Here is a 15,306-nt window from a genome sequence, read left to right on the forward strand (position 1 = left end):
GGGACTTTAAAATAACTCCTGATGGCCTTGGTTTGCAGTGAAACTGACACGGCAAAGCTTTTGGAACGCTCGGCTTCGAGCTTCTGGGTCGAAATATAGCCCCACTTCACTTTAAGACTGGTAGAGTAGCCAAGACCGCCTTCCGCGCATCGTGACTTTGACCAACTTCGGCTCAATTTCCCGGAACTTGGGCGATATTTTCCAGTCCCGGGAACTCTAAACTAACTCCTGATGGCCTTCGTTTGCAGTGAAATGGACACAGCAAAACTTTTTTAACGCTCAATTTCGAGCTTCTAGGCCGAAATATAGCCCCACTATACTTTAAGACTCATAGAGTAGCCGAGACCGCCTTGCGCGTATCGTAATTTTGACCAACTTCGGCTCGATTTCCCAGAACTTGGGGAATAAGTTCCTGTCCTGGGGACTCTAAACTAGCTCCTGATGGCCTTAGTTTGCAGTGAAATGGACACAAGAAAACTTTTTGAACGCTCGGATTCGAGCTTCTGGGACGAAACGTAGCGCCACTACACTTTAAGACTCAGAGACTAGCCGAGACCGCCTTGCGCGCATCGTGATTTTGACCACCTTTGGCTCGATTTCGCGGAACTTGGGGAATATTTTCCCGTCCCGGGGACTCTAAACTAATGCCTGAAGGCCTTGGTTTGGAGTGAAATGGATACATGAAAACTTTTTAAACGCTCGGTTTCGAGCTTCTGGGCCGAAATATAGCCCCGCTACACTTTAAGACCCATGGAATAGGCGAGACCGCCTTCCGCGCATCCTGATTTTGACCAACTTTGGTTCGATTTTCCGGAACTTGGGGAATCTTTTCCAGTCCCGGGTACTCTAAACTAATTGGTGATGGCCTTCATTTTTAGTGAAATGGACCCAGGTAAAACGATCGCACGCTCGGTTTCGAGCTTCTAGGCCGAATTATAGCCCCACTTCAATTTAAGACTAGAAGAGTAGCCGAGACCGGCTTCCGCGCATCGTGATTTTCACAAACTTCGGCTCTTTTTTCTGGAACTTGGGGGATATTTTCATGTCCCACGGACTCTAAACTAACACCTGATGGCCTTGGTTTCTAGTAAAATGCACACAGGTAAAACGATCGCACGCTCGGTTTCGAGCTTCTAGTCCGAAATATAGCCCCACTTCACTTTAAGTCTGAAAGAGTAGCCGAGACCGCCTTGGACGCATAGTGATTTTCACCAACTTCGGCTCGATTTTCCGGAACTTGGGGGATATTTTCCAGTCCCGGGGACTCTAAACTAACTCCTGATGGCCTTTGTTTGCAGTGATATAGACAGAGCAAAACTTTTTGAACGCTCACTTTCGAGCTTCTGGGCCGAAATATAGCCCCACTTTACTTTAAGACTCATAGAGTAGTCCACACCGCCTTGCGCGCATCGTGATTTTGACCAACTTAGGCTCGATTTCCCGAAACTGGGGGATATTTTCCAGTTTCGGGGACTCTAAACTAACTCCTAATGGCCTTGGTTTGCTGTGAAATGGACACAGCAAAACTTTTTGAACGCTGACTTTCGAGCTTCTGGGCCGAAATATAGCCCTACTTTACTTTAAGACCCATAGAGTAGCCGAGACCGCCTTACGCGCATCGTGATTTTGACCAACTTCGGCTCGATTTCCCGGAACTTGGTACTTGTTTTTTTGTCCAGATGACTCTAAACTAACTTCTGACTGCCTTGGTTCGAAGTGAAATGGACACAGTAAAACATTTTCAACGCTCACTTTCGAGCTTCTGGGCCGAAATGTAGCCCCACTTCACTTTAAGACTCATAGAGTAACCGAGACCGCCTTACGCGCATCGTGATTTTGACCAACTTCGGCTCCATTTCCCGGAATTTTGGGGATATTTTCAAGTCCTGAGGACCCTAAACTAACTCCTGATGGCCTTAGTTTGCAGTGAAATGGACACAGCAAAACTTTTTGAACGCTCACTTTCGAGCTTCTGGGCCGAAATATAGCCCCACTTAACTTTAACACTCACAGAGTAGCCTAGACCGCCTTGCGCGCATAGTGATTTTGACCAACTTCGGCTCGATTTCCCGGAACTTGGGGAATGTTTTCCAGTCCCAAGGACTCTAAACAAACTCGTGATGGCCTTGGTTTGCAGTGAAATGGACACAGCAAAACTTTTTTAACGCTCGGTTTCGAGCCTCTGGACCGAAATATAGCCCCACTTCACTTTAAGACTCATAGACTAGCTAAAACCGCCTTGCGCGCATCGTGATTTTACATACATACATACATACTTTATTGACTTTCCCTTTAGAGGCTTTTCAAAGACAATACAATAATAATTTAAAACTACTTAAAAACTCTAAGATTCATTAAGATTAATTAACTAGAATTAGGAATCTATAAAATCCTTAATAAGTTTACGTTTAAGATAAAACTTAAAAGCAAATACTTTCTCGAGAGTTTGATTTTGACCAACTTCGGCTTGGTTTCCCGGAAATGGGGGATATTTTCCAGTTTCGGGGACTCTAAAGGAACTCCTGGTTGCCTTGGTTTGCAGTGAAATAGAGACAGCAAAACTTTTTGAACGCTCACTTTCGAGCTTCTGGACCGAAATATAGCCCCACTACACTTTAAGACTCATAGAGTAGTCGAGACCGCCTTGCGCGCATCGTGATTTTGACCAACTTTGGCTCGATTTCCCGTAACTTGGGGCATATTTTCCAGACCCGGAGACCCTAGACTAACTCCAGATGCACTGGGTTTGCAGTGAAATGGACACGGCAAAACTTTTTGAATGCTCACTTTCCAGCTTCTGGGCCGAAATATAGCCCCACATCACATTAAGACTCATAGAGTAGCCGAGACCGCCTTGCGCGCATCGTGATTTTGACCAACTTCGGCTCGATTTCCCGGAACTTAAAGGATATTTTCCAGTCCCGAGGACTCTAAACTAACTCGTGATTGCCTTGGTTTGCAGTGAAATGAGCACAGCAAAACTTTTTGAACGCTCACTTTAAAGCTTCTGGGCCGAAATATAGCCCCTCTTCACCTTAAGGCCTGGACCACCCTGAGTGCATCGTGATTTTGACCAACTTCGGCACGATTTCCCGGAACTTGGGGGATATTTTCCAGTCTCGTGGACTCTAAACTAACTCCTGAAAGCCTTGTTTTGCAGTGAAATGGACACAGCAAAACTTTTTGAACACTCGGTTTCGAGCTTCTAGACCGAAATATAGCCTCACTTCACTTTAGGACTGAAAGAATAGCCGAGACCCCGTTGCGCGCATCGCGATTCTGACCAACTTCGGCACGATTTCCCGGAAGTTGGGGGACATTTTCCAGTCCCGGGGACTCTAAACTAACTTATGATGGCCTTGGTTCGCAGTGAAATGGACACAGCAAAACTTTTTGAACGCTCACTTTCGAGCTTCTGGGCCGAAATAACGCCCCGCTTCACTTTAAGACTCATAGAGTAGCCAAGACCGCCTATCGCGCATCGTGATTTTGACCAACTTTGGCTCCATTTCCCGGAGATTGGGGGACGTTTTGTAGTCCCGCGGACTCTCAACTAACTCCTGATGGCCTTGGTTTGCAGTGAATGAGACACAGCAAAACTTTTTGGACGCTTGGTTTCGACCTTCCGGATCGAAATATAGCCCCACTCAACTTGAAGACTCATAGAGTATCGGAGACCGCCTTGCGCGCATCGTGATTTTGACAAACTTCGGTTCGACTTCCCGGAACTTCGTGCTTAGTTTTTAGTCCCGGAGACTCTAAACTAACTCTTGATGGCCTTGGTTTGCAGTGAATCGGACACAGCAAAACGTTTTCAACGCTCACTTTCGAGCTTCTGGGCCGAAATGTAGAACCACTTCACTTTAACACTCATAGAGTAGCCTAGACCGCCTTGCGCGCATCGTGATTTTGATCAACTTCGGCTCGATTTCCCGGAACTTGGGGGATATTTTCCAGTTTCGGGCACTCTAAACTAAGTCCTGACGGCCATGGTTTGCAGTGGAATGGACACAGAAAAACTTTTTGAACACTCGGTTTCGAGCTTCTAGACCGAAATATAGCCTCACTTCACTTTAAGACTCATAGAGTAGCCGAGACCGCCTTGCCCTCATCGTGATTTTGACCAACTTGGGCTCGATTTCCCAGAACTTGAAGGATATTTTCCTGTCCCGGGGACTCTAAACTAACTCCTGATGGCCTTGGGTTGCAGTGAAATGGACACAGCAAAACTTTTTGAACGCTCACTTGCGAGCGTTTGGGCCGAAATATAGCCCCACTTCACTTCAAGACTGAAAGAGAAGCCAAGCCCGCCTTCCGCGCATCGTGATTTTGACCGGCTTCGGCCCGATTTCCCGAAACTTACGGGATCTTTTCCAGTCCCAGGGACTCTAAAGTAACTCCCGATTCCCTTGGTTTCCAGTGAAATGAACACAGCAAAACTTTTTGAACGCTCACTTTCGAGCTTCTGGGCCAAACACAGCCCCACTTTACTTTAAAACTGATAGAGTAGCCAAGACAGCCTTACGCACATGGTGATTTTCACAGACTTTGGCTCGCTTTTCCGGAACTTGGGGATATTTTCCAGTCCCGGGGACTCTAAACTAACTCCTGATGGCCTTGGTTTGCAGTGAAATGGACACTGGGAACACGATTGCACGCTCGGTTTCAAGCTTCTAGGCCGAAATATAGCCTCACTTCACTTTAGGACTGAAAGAATAGCCGAGACCGCGTTGCGCGCATCGCGATTTTGACTAACTTCGGCACGATTTCCCGGAACTTGGGGGACATTTTCCAGTCCCGGGGACTCTAAACTAACTCCTGATGGCCTTGGTTTGCAGTGAAATGGACACAGGTAAAACCATCGCACGCTCGGTTTCGACATTCCAGGCCGAAATATAGCTCCACTTCACTTTAAGACTGAAAGACTAGCCGGCACCGCATTACGAGCATCGTGATTTTGACCAACTTTGGCTCGATTTCCCGGAAATTGGGGGATATTTTCCAGTACCGGGGACTCTAAACTAACTCCTGATGGCCTTGGTTTCCAGTGAAATGCACACAGGTAAAACGATCGCACTCTCGGTTTCGAGCTTTTAGGCCGAAATATAACCCAACGTCACTTAAAGACTCAAAGAGTAGCCCAGACCGCCTTGCGCGCATCGTGATTTTGACCAACTATGGCTCGATTTCTCGGAACTTGGGGGATATTTTCCAGGCTCGTGGACTCTCAACTAACTCCTGATAGCCTTGGTTTGCAGTGAAATGCACACAGCAAAACTTTCTGAACGCTCACTTTCGAGCATTTAGGCCGAAATATAGCCCCACTTTACTTTAAGACTCATAGAGTAGCCGAGACCGCCTTACGCGCATCGTGATTTTGACTAACTTTGGCTCGACTTCCCGGAACTTGGGGGATATTTTCCAGTCCCGCGAACTCTAAAATAACTCCTGATCGCCTTGGTTTGCAGTGAAATGGACACAGGTAAAACGATCGCACGCTCGGTTTCGAATATCTTGGCCGAAATATAGCCTCACTTTTATTTGAGACTGAACGAGTAGCCGAGACCGCCTTGCGCAAATCGTGATTTTGACCAACTTCGGCTCGATTTCTAGGAACTTGGGGGATATTTTCCAGCTCCAGGGACTCTTAACTAACTCCTAATAGCCGTGGTTTCCATTGAAATGGTCACAGCAAAACTTTTTGAAAGCTCACTTTTGATCTTCCATGCCGAAATTTTGAGACAGAAAGAGTAGCCGAGACCCCCTTACCTGCATCGTGATTTTGAGCAACTTTAACTCGATTAGCCGGAACTTGCGGGGTATTTTCCAGTCCTGGAGACTCTAAACTAACTCCTGATGGCCTTAGTTTTTAGTAAAATTGACACAGGTAAAAGGAGCGCACGCTCGGTGTCGAGCTTCTAGGCCAAAATATAGCCCCACTTTATTTTAAGACTGAAGGAGTAGCGGAGACCTACTTTACGCGCATCGTGATTTTGAGCAACTTTGGCTCTATTTGCCGGAACTTGGGAATTATTTTGCAGTACCGGGACTCGAAACTAACTCCTCATGGCCTTGGTTTGCAGTGAAATGGACACAGGCAAAAGGAGCGCACAATCGGTGTCGAGCTTCTAGTGCGAAATATAGCCCCACTTCATTGTAAGACTAGAAGACCGGCCCAGACCGCCTCACGCGGATCGTGATTTTGAGCAATTTTGCCTCGACTTGCGGGAACCCAACGAATATTTTACAGTGTCGGGGACCTTAAACTAACTCCTGATGGCCTTAGTTTTCAGTGAAATGGACACAGGCAAAAGGTGCGCACGCGCGGTGTCGAGCTTCTAGGCCGAAATATAACCCCACTTCATTTTAAGTCTGAAAGAGTGGCCGAGACCGCCTTACGCGCAACGTGATTTTGAGCAACTTTGGCTCGATTTGTTGGAACTTGGGGGATATTTTTTAGTGCAGGGGACTCTAAACTAACTCTTAATGGTTTTGGTTTGCCGTCAAATGGACACAGGAAAATTTTTTGAACGCTCTCTTTCGAGCTTCTGGGCCGAAATAGAGCCCCACTTCACTTTAAGACTCATAGAGTAGCCAAGACCGCCTTGCGCGCATCGTGATTTTGACAACCTTCGGCTCGATTTCCCGGAACTTTGGAGATATTTTCCAGTCCTGGAGACTCTAAATTACCTCCTGGTAGCCTTGGTTTGCAGTAAAATGGACACAGGAAAACTTTTTGAACGCGCATTTTCGAGCTTCTGGACCAAAATATAGCACCACTTCACTTTAAGACTCATAGTGTAGCCGAGACCACCTTGCGCGCATCGTGATTTTGATCAATTTTGGCTCGATTTCCCGGAACTTGGGGAATATTTTCCAGTCTTAGGGACTCTAAGCTAACTCCTGATGGCCTTGGTTTGCAGTGAAATGGACACAGCAAATTTTTTTGAACGCTCACTTTCGACCTTCTGGATCGAAATATAGCCCCATTTTACTTTAAAACTCATAGAGTAGCCGAGACCGCCTTACGCGCATCGTTATTTTGACCAACTTTGGCTCGATTTCCCGGAACTTGGGGGATATCCACCAGTCCCGGGGACTCTAAACTAACTCTTTTTGAACGCTAACTTTCGAGCTTCGGGGCCGAAATATAGCCCTACTTTACATTAAGACTCATAGAGTAATCGTGACCGCCTTTCGCGCATCGTGATTTTGACCAACTTCGGCTCGATATCGCGCAACTTAAGAAATATTTTCCAGTCCCGGGGACTCTACACTAACTGCTGCTTGCCTTGGTTTGCAGTAAAATGGACACAGGAAAACTTTTTGAACGCTCACTCTCGAGCTTCTAAGCCCAAAATATAGCCTCACTTCACTCCAAGACTGATAGAGTAGCCGAGACCGCCTTACGCGCATCGTGATTTTGACCAACTTTGGCTCGACTTCCCGGAACTTGGGGGATATCTACCAGTCCCGGGGACTCTAAACTAACTCTTATATGTTTTGGTTTACCGTGAAATTGACACAGCAACACTTTTTGAACGCTAACTTTCGAGCTTCGGGGCCGAAATATAGCCCTACTTCACATTAAGACTCATAGAGTAGCCGTGACCGCCTTTCGCGCATCGTGATTTTGACCAACTTCGGCTCGATATCCCGGAACTTAAGGGATATTTTCCAGTCCCGGGGACTCTACACTAACTGCTGCTTGCCTTGGTTTGCAGTAAAATGGACACAGGAAAACTTTTTGAACGCGCATTTTCGAGCTTCTGGACCGAAATATAGCCCCACTTTACATTAAGCTCATAGAGTAGCCGTGACCGCCTTGCGCGCATCGTGATTTTGACCAACTCCGGCTCGATATCGCGGAACTTGGGGGATATTTTCCAGTCCTGATGACTCTAAACTAGCTCCTGATGGCCTTGGTTTGCAGTAAAATGGACACAGTAAAACATTTTCAACGCTCACGTTCGAGCTTCTGGGCCGAAATATAGCTCCACTTCACTTTAAGACTGAAAGACAAGGCAAGACCGCCTTGCGTGCATCGTGATTTTGCCCATCTTCGGCTCCATTTCTCGGAACTTGGGGAATAATTTCCACTCCCAGGGTCTCTAAACTAACTCCTGATGGCCTTGGTTTGTAGTAAAGTGGACACAGCAAAACTTTTTGAACGCTCACTTTCGAGCTTCTGGGCCGAAATATAGCCCCACTTCACTTTAAGACTGATAGAGTAGCCGAGACCGCCTTACGTGCATCGTGATTTTGACCAACTATGACCCGATTTCCCGGAACTTAAGGGATATTTTCCAGTCCCAGGGACTCCAGACTAACTCCTGATGACCTTGGTTTTCAGTGAAATGGACACAGGTAAAACGATCGCACGCTCGGTTTCGAACTTCTACGCCGAAATATAGCGTGACTTTTCTTTGAGACTGAAAGAGTAGCCGAGACCGCCTTGCGCGCATCGTGATTTTGACCAACTTCGGCTCGATTTCCCTGAACTTGGGGGATATTTTCCAGTCGCAGGGACTCTAAACTAACTCCTGATGGCCGTGGTGTCCATTGAAATGGACACAGCAACACTTTTTGAACGCTCACTTTCGAGCTTCTGGGCCGAAATATAGCCCTACTTTGCTTTAAGACTCATAGCGTAGCCGAGACCGCCTTGCGCGCATCGTGATTTTGACCAACTTCGGCTCGATTTGCCGGAACTTGGGGAATAATATCCAGTCCCGGGTACTCTAAACTAACTCCTGATTGCCTTGGTTTGCAGTGAAATGGACACAGCAAAACTTTTTGAACGCTCACTTTCGAGCTTCTGGGCCGAAATATACCATCACTTCACTTTAAGACTGAAAAACTAGCCGAGACTGCCTTGCGCGCATCGTGATTTTGACCAACTTCGGCTTAATTTCCCGGAACTTGGAAGATATTTTCCAGTCCCGGGAACTCTAAACTAACTCCTGATGGCCTTGGTTTGCAGTAATATGGACACAGCAAAACTTTTTAAACGCTCTTTTTCGAGCTTCTGAACCGAAATATACCATCAATTCACGTTAAGACTTAAAAACTAGCAGAATTTGCCTTGTGCGCATCGTGATTTTGATTAACTTCGGCTCGATTTCCCGGAACTTGGAGGATATTTTCCAGTTCCGGGGACTCTAAACTAACTCCTGATGGCCTTGGTTTGCAGTGAAATGGACACAGCAAAATTTTTTGAACGCTCGGTTTCGAGCTTCTGGGCCAAGATATAGCCCCACTTCACTTTAAGACTCATAAAGTAGCCAAAACTGCCTTGCGCGCATCGTGATTTTGACAACATTCGGCTCGATCTCCCGGAACTTGGGGGATATTTTCCAGTTCCGGGGACTCAAAACTAACTCCTGGTCGCCTTGGTTTGCAATGAAATGGACACGGCAAAACGTTTTGAACGCTCACTCTCGATCTTCTGGGCCGAAATATAGCCCCACTTCACTTTAAGACTCATAAAGTAGCCCAAACCGTCTTGCCCGCATCCTGATTTTCACCAACGTTGGCTCGATTAGTCGGAACTTAGGGGATATTTTCCAGTCCCTTGAACTCTAAACTAACTTCTGATGGCATTAGTTTTCAGTGAAATGGACACAGGCAAAAGGAGCGCACGCTCGGTGTCGAGCTTCTAGGCCGAAATATAGCCCCACTTCATTTTAAGACTGAAAGACTAGCCGAGACCACATTACGCGCATCGTGATTTTTACGAACTTAGGCTCGATTTGCCGGAACTTGGGGGACATTTTAAGTCCTGGGGACTCTAAACTAACCTCTGATGGCCTTAGTTTTCAGTGAAATGGACACAGGCAAAAGGAGCGCACGCTCGTTGTCGAGCCTCTAGGCCGAAATATAGCCCCACTTCATTTTAAAACATAAAGAGTGGCCGATACCACCTTACGCGCATCGAGAGCAACTTGAGCAACTTTGGCTCGATTTGCCGGAGCTTGGGGGATATTTTTCAGTCCCGGAAACTCTAAACTAACTCCTGATGGCCTTAGTTTGCAGTGACATGGACACAGCAAAACTTTTTGAACACTCACTTTCAAGCTTGAAAGACTAGCCGAGAGCGCCTTGCGCGCATCGTGGTTTTGACCAACTTCGGCTCGATTTCCCGAAACTTGGGGGATATTTTCCAGTCCCGGGGACTCTAAACTAACTCCTGATGGCCTTGGTTTGTAGTGAAATGGACCGAGCAAAATTTTTTTAACGCTCGGTTTCGCGCTTCTGGGGCGAAATATAGCCCCATTTCACTTTAAGACTCATAAAGTAGCCAAATCCGCCTAGCGCGCATCCTAATTTTGACACACTTCGGCTCGATCTCCCGAATCCTGCGGGATATTATCCAGTCCCGGGGACTCTAAATTAACTCCTGATGGCCTTGGTTTCCAGTGAAATGGATACAGCAAAACTTTTTGAACGCTCACTTTCGAGCTTCTGGGCCGAAATGTAGCCCCATTTTACTTTAAGTCTCATAGAGTAGGCGAAACCGCCCTGCGCGCATCGTGATTTTACCCAATTTCGGCTCGATTTCCCGGAACTTAGGAGATATTTTCCAGTCCCGGGGATTCTAAACTAACTCCTGATGGCCTTGCTTTGCAGTGAAATGGACACGGCAAAACTTTTTGAAGACTCGATTTTGAGCTTCTGGGCCGAAAAATAGCACCACCTCACTTTAAGACTTATAGAGTGACCGAGACCACCTTGCGCGCATCGTGATTTTGACCACCTTCAGCTTGATTTCACGGAACTTGGGAGATATTTTCCAGCCCAGGGACTCGAAACTAACTCCTGATGGCCTTGGTTTGCAGTAACATGGACAAGGCAAAACTTTTTGAACGCTCACTTTTAAGCTTCTCGGCCGGAATATAATTCCACTTCACTTAAAGACCGATTGAGTAGCCGAGATTGCCTTACGCGCGTCGTAATTTTGACCAACTTTGGCTCTATTTCCCAGAACTTGGAGGATATTTACCAGTCCCGGGGAGTCTAAACTAACTCCTGATGGCCTTGGTTTTTAGTGAAATGGACACAAATCAAACGATCGCACGCTCGGTTTGGAGCTTCTGGGCCGAAATATAGGCCAATTTCACTTTAAGACTCGTAAAGTAGCCAATACGGCCTTGCGCCCATCGTGATTTTCAACAACCTCGGCTCGATTTCCTGAAACTTGGGGGATATTTTCCAGTCCCGGGGACTCTAAACTAACTCCTGAAAGCCTTGGTTTGCAACGAAATGGACACAGCAAGACCTTTTTAACGCTCACTTTCGAGCTACTGGGCCGAAATATAGCCTCACTTCAATTTAAGACTCATAGAGTGGCCGAGACCGCCTTGCGCGCATCGTGATTTTGACCAACTTTGCCTCGATTTCCTGGAATTTGGGGGATATTTTCCAGTCCAACGGACTCTAAACTAACTTCAGATGGCCTTGGTTTGCAGTGTGATGGACACAGCAAAACTTTTTCAACGCTTACTTTCGAAGTTCTGGGCCGAAATATAGCCCCACTTTTCTTTAAGACTGATCGAGTAGGCGAGAACGCTTTTCGCGCATGGTGATTTTGACCAACTTTAGCTCGATTTACTGCAACTTGGGGGATATTTTCCAGTACTGATTACTCTAAACTACCTCCTGATGGCCTTGGTTTGTAGTGAAATGAACACAGCAAAACTTTTTGAACACTTACTTTCGAACTTCTGGGTAGAAATATAGCCCCACTTCACTTTAAGATTGTTAGAATAGCCCAGACCCCCTTACGCGCATCGTGATTTTAACCAACTTTGGCTCGATTTCCCGGAACTTTGGGGATATTTTCCAGTCCTAAACTAACCGGTGATGGCCTTGGTCTTTAGTGAAATGGACACAGGTAAAACGATCGCACGCTCGGTTTCCAGCTTCTAGGCCGAAATATGGACCCAGGTCACTTTAAGACTAAAAGAGTAGCCGAAAACGACTTGCGCGCATCGTGATTTTGACCAACTTCGGTTTGATTTCCCGGAACTTGGGGGATATTTTCCAGTCCCGAGGACTCTAAACTAACTCCTGGTGGCCTTGGTTTGCAGTGAAATGGACCCAGCAAAACTTTTTGAAGGCTTACTTTCGAGCTTCTGGGCAGAAATCTGGCTACACTTCACTTTAAGACTGAGAAAGCAGCCGACAGCGCCTTACGCGCATCGTAATTTTGAACAACTTTGGCTCGATTTCCCGGAACATGGGGGATATTTTCTAGTCCCGGGAACTCAAAACTAACTCCTGATGGCCTTGGTTTGCAGTGAAATGGACACAGTTAAAACGATCGCAGGTTCGAGTTCGAGCTTCTAGGCCGAAATATAGCCCCACTTTACTTTAAGACTAAAAAACTAGCCGAGACCGGCTTGCGCGCATCGTGATTTTGACCAACTTCGGCTCGATTTTCCGGAACTTGGGGCATAATTTCCAGTCCCGGGGACTCTAAACTAACTCCTGATGGCCTTGGTTTGCAGTGAAATGGACATAGCAAAACTTTTTGAACGCTCACGTTCGAGCTTCTGGGCCGAAATATAGCCCCACTTGACCTTAAGACTCATAGAGTAGCCGAGACCGCCTTGCGCGCATCGTGATTTTGACCAACTTTAGCTCGATTTCCCGAAACTTGGAAGATATTTTCCAGTCCCGGGGACTCTCAACTAACTCCTGATGACGTTGGTTTGGAGTGAAATGGACAAAGGTAAAACCATCGCACGTTCTGTTTTAAGCTTCCAGGCCGAAATAGAGAGCCACTTCACTTTAAGACTGAAAGAGTACCAGAGACCGCTTTACGCGCATCGTGATTTTGACCTACTTCGGCTAAACTACCCGGAACTTGCGGGATAATTTCCAGTCCCGGGGACTCTAAACTAACTCCTGATGGCCTTGGTCTGGAGTGAAATGGACACAGCAAAACTTTCTGACCGTTCACTTTCGAGCTCCTGGGCCGAGATATAGCCCCACTTCACGTTAAGGTTGATAGAGTAGCCGAGACCGCCTTGCGCGCACCGTGATTTTGACCAACTTCGGCTCGATTTCCCTGAACTTGGGAGATATTTTCCAGTCCCGGGGACTCTAAACTAACTCCTGGTAGCCTTGGTTTGCAGTGAAACGGACAAAGCACATTTTTTTGCACGCTTACTTTCGAGCTTCTAGGCCGAAATATAGCATCACTTCACCTTAAGACTGATAGAGTAGCCGAGAGTGCCTTACGCCCATCGTGATTTTGACCAACGTTGAAGCGATTTCCCGAAACTTCGGAAATATTTTCCAGTCCCGGGGACTCTAAACTAACTCCTGAGGGCCTTGGTTTGCAGTAAAATGCACACAGGTAAAATGATCGCACGCTCGCTTTGGAGCTTCTGGGCCGAAATATAGCTCCACTTCACTTTAATTAAGACTCACAGAGTAGCCAAGACCGCCTTGCGCGCATCGTGATTTTGACCAATTTCGGCTCGATTTCCCGGAACTTGAGGGACGTTTTCCAGTCCCGGGGACTCTAAACTTACTCCTGATGGCCTTGGTTTGCAGTGAAATGGACACAGCAAACTTTTTGAACATTCACTTTCAAACTTCTGGGCCGAAATATAGCCCCACTTCACTTTAAGAGTCATAGAGTAGCCGAGACCGCCTTACGCGCACAGTGATTTTCACCAACTTCGGCTCGATTTCCCGGAACTTTTTGGATATTTTCCAGTTCCGGGGACTCTAAACTAACTCCTGTTGCCCTTGGTTTGCAGTGAAATGGACACAGTAAAAAGTTTTGAACAGTCACTTTCGAGCTTCTGGTCCGAAATATAGCCTTAAGTCACTTTGAGACTGATAGAGTAGCCGAGACCGCCTTACGCGCTTCCTCCTTTTCACCAACTTCGGCCCGATTTCTTGGAACTTGGGGGATATTTTTTAGTCCTGGGGACTCTAAACTACCTCCTGATGGCCTTGGTTTGCAGTGAAATGGACACAGCAAAACTTTTTGAACGCTCACTTTCGAGCTTCTGGGCCGAAATATAGCCCCACTTTACTTTAAGACTGATAGAGTAGCCAAGACCGCCTTACGCGCATCGTGATTTTGACAACCTTCGGCTCGATTTCCCGGAACTTGGGGGAGATTTTCCAGTCCCGGGGACTCTAAACTAACTCCTAATGGCCTTTGTTTCCAGTGAAATGGACACAGGTAAAATGATCGCACGCTCGGTTTCGAGCTTCTAGGCCGAAATATAGCCCCACTTCACTTTAAGACTGAAAGAATAGCCGAGACCGCCTTGCGCGCATTGTAATTTTGACCGACCTCGGCTCGCTTTCTCGGAACTTGGGGATGTTTTCCAGTCCCGGGGACTGTAAACAAACTCCTCAAGACTTATAGACTTATAGTGTAGCCGAGGCCGCCTTTCGTGCATCGTGGACTTGACCAACTTTGGCTTGATTTCCCGGAACTTGGGGGATATTTTGCAGTCCCGGAAACTCTAAACCAACTATTGTAGGCCATGGTTTGCAGTCAAATGGACACAATAAAACTTTTTGCTTCTGGATCGAAATATAGCGCCACTTCACTTTAAGACTCAGAGAGTAGCCGAGACCGCCTTGCGCGCATCGTGATTTTTACCAACTTCGGCTCGATTTCCCGGAACTTGCGTAACATTTTCCAGTCCCGGGGACTCTAAAATAACTCCTGATGGCCTTGATTTGCAGTGAAATGGACACAGCGAAACATTTTAAACACTCGTTTTCGAGCTTATGGGCCGAAATATAGACCCACTTCACTTTAAAACTCCTAGAGTAGCCGAGACCGCCTTGTGCGCATCGTGATGTTGACCAACTTCGGTTCGATTTCCCGGAACTTGGGGGATATTTACCAGTCACGGGTACTCTAAACAAACTCCTGATGGACTTGGTTTGCAGTGAAATGGACACACCAAAACTTTTTGAACGCTTGGTTTCGAGCTTCTAGACCGAAATATAGCCTCACTTCACTTTAAGACTCATAGAGTAGCCGAGACCGCCTTGCACGCATCGTGATTTTGACCAACTTCGGCTCGATTTCCCGGAACTTAAAGGATATTTTCCAGTCCCGAGGACTCTAAACTAACTTATGATGGCCTTGGTTCGCAGTGAAATGGACACAGCAAAACTTTTTGAACGCTCACTTTCGAGCTTCTGGGCCTAAATAACGCCCCGCTTCACTTTAAGACTCATAGAGTAGCCAAGATCGCCTTGCGCGCATCGTGATTTTGACCAACTTTGGCTCCATTTCCCGGAGCTTGGGGGACGTTTTGT

The sequence above is a fragment of the Orbicella franksi genome, chromosome 14, assembly GCF_964199315.1.
Source record: "Orbicella franksi chromosome 14, jaOrbFran1.1, whole genome shotgun sequence".
Classification (NCBI taxonomy): Eukaryota; Metazoa; Cnidaria; class Anthozoa; order Scleractinia; family Merulinidae; genus Orbicella; species Orbicella franksi.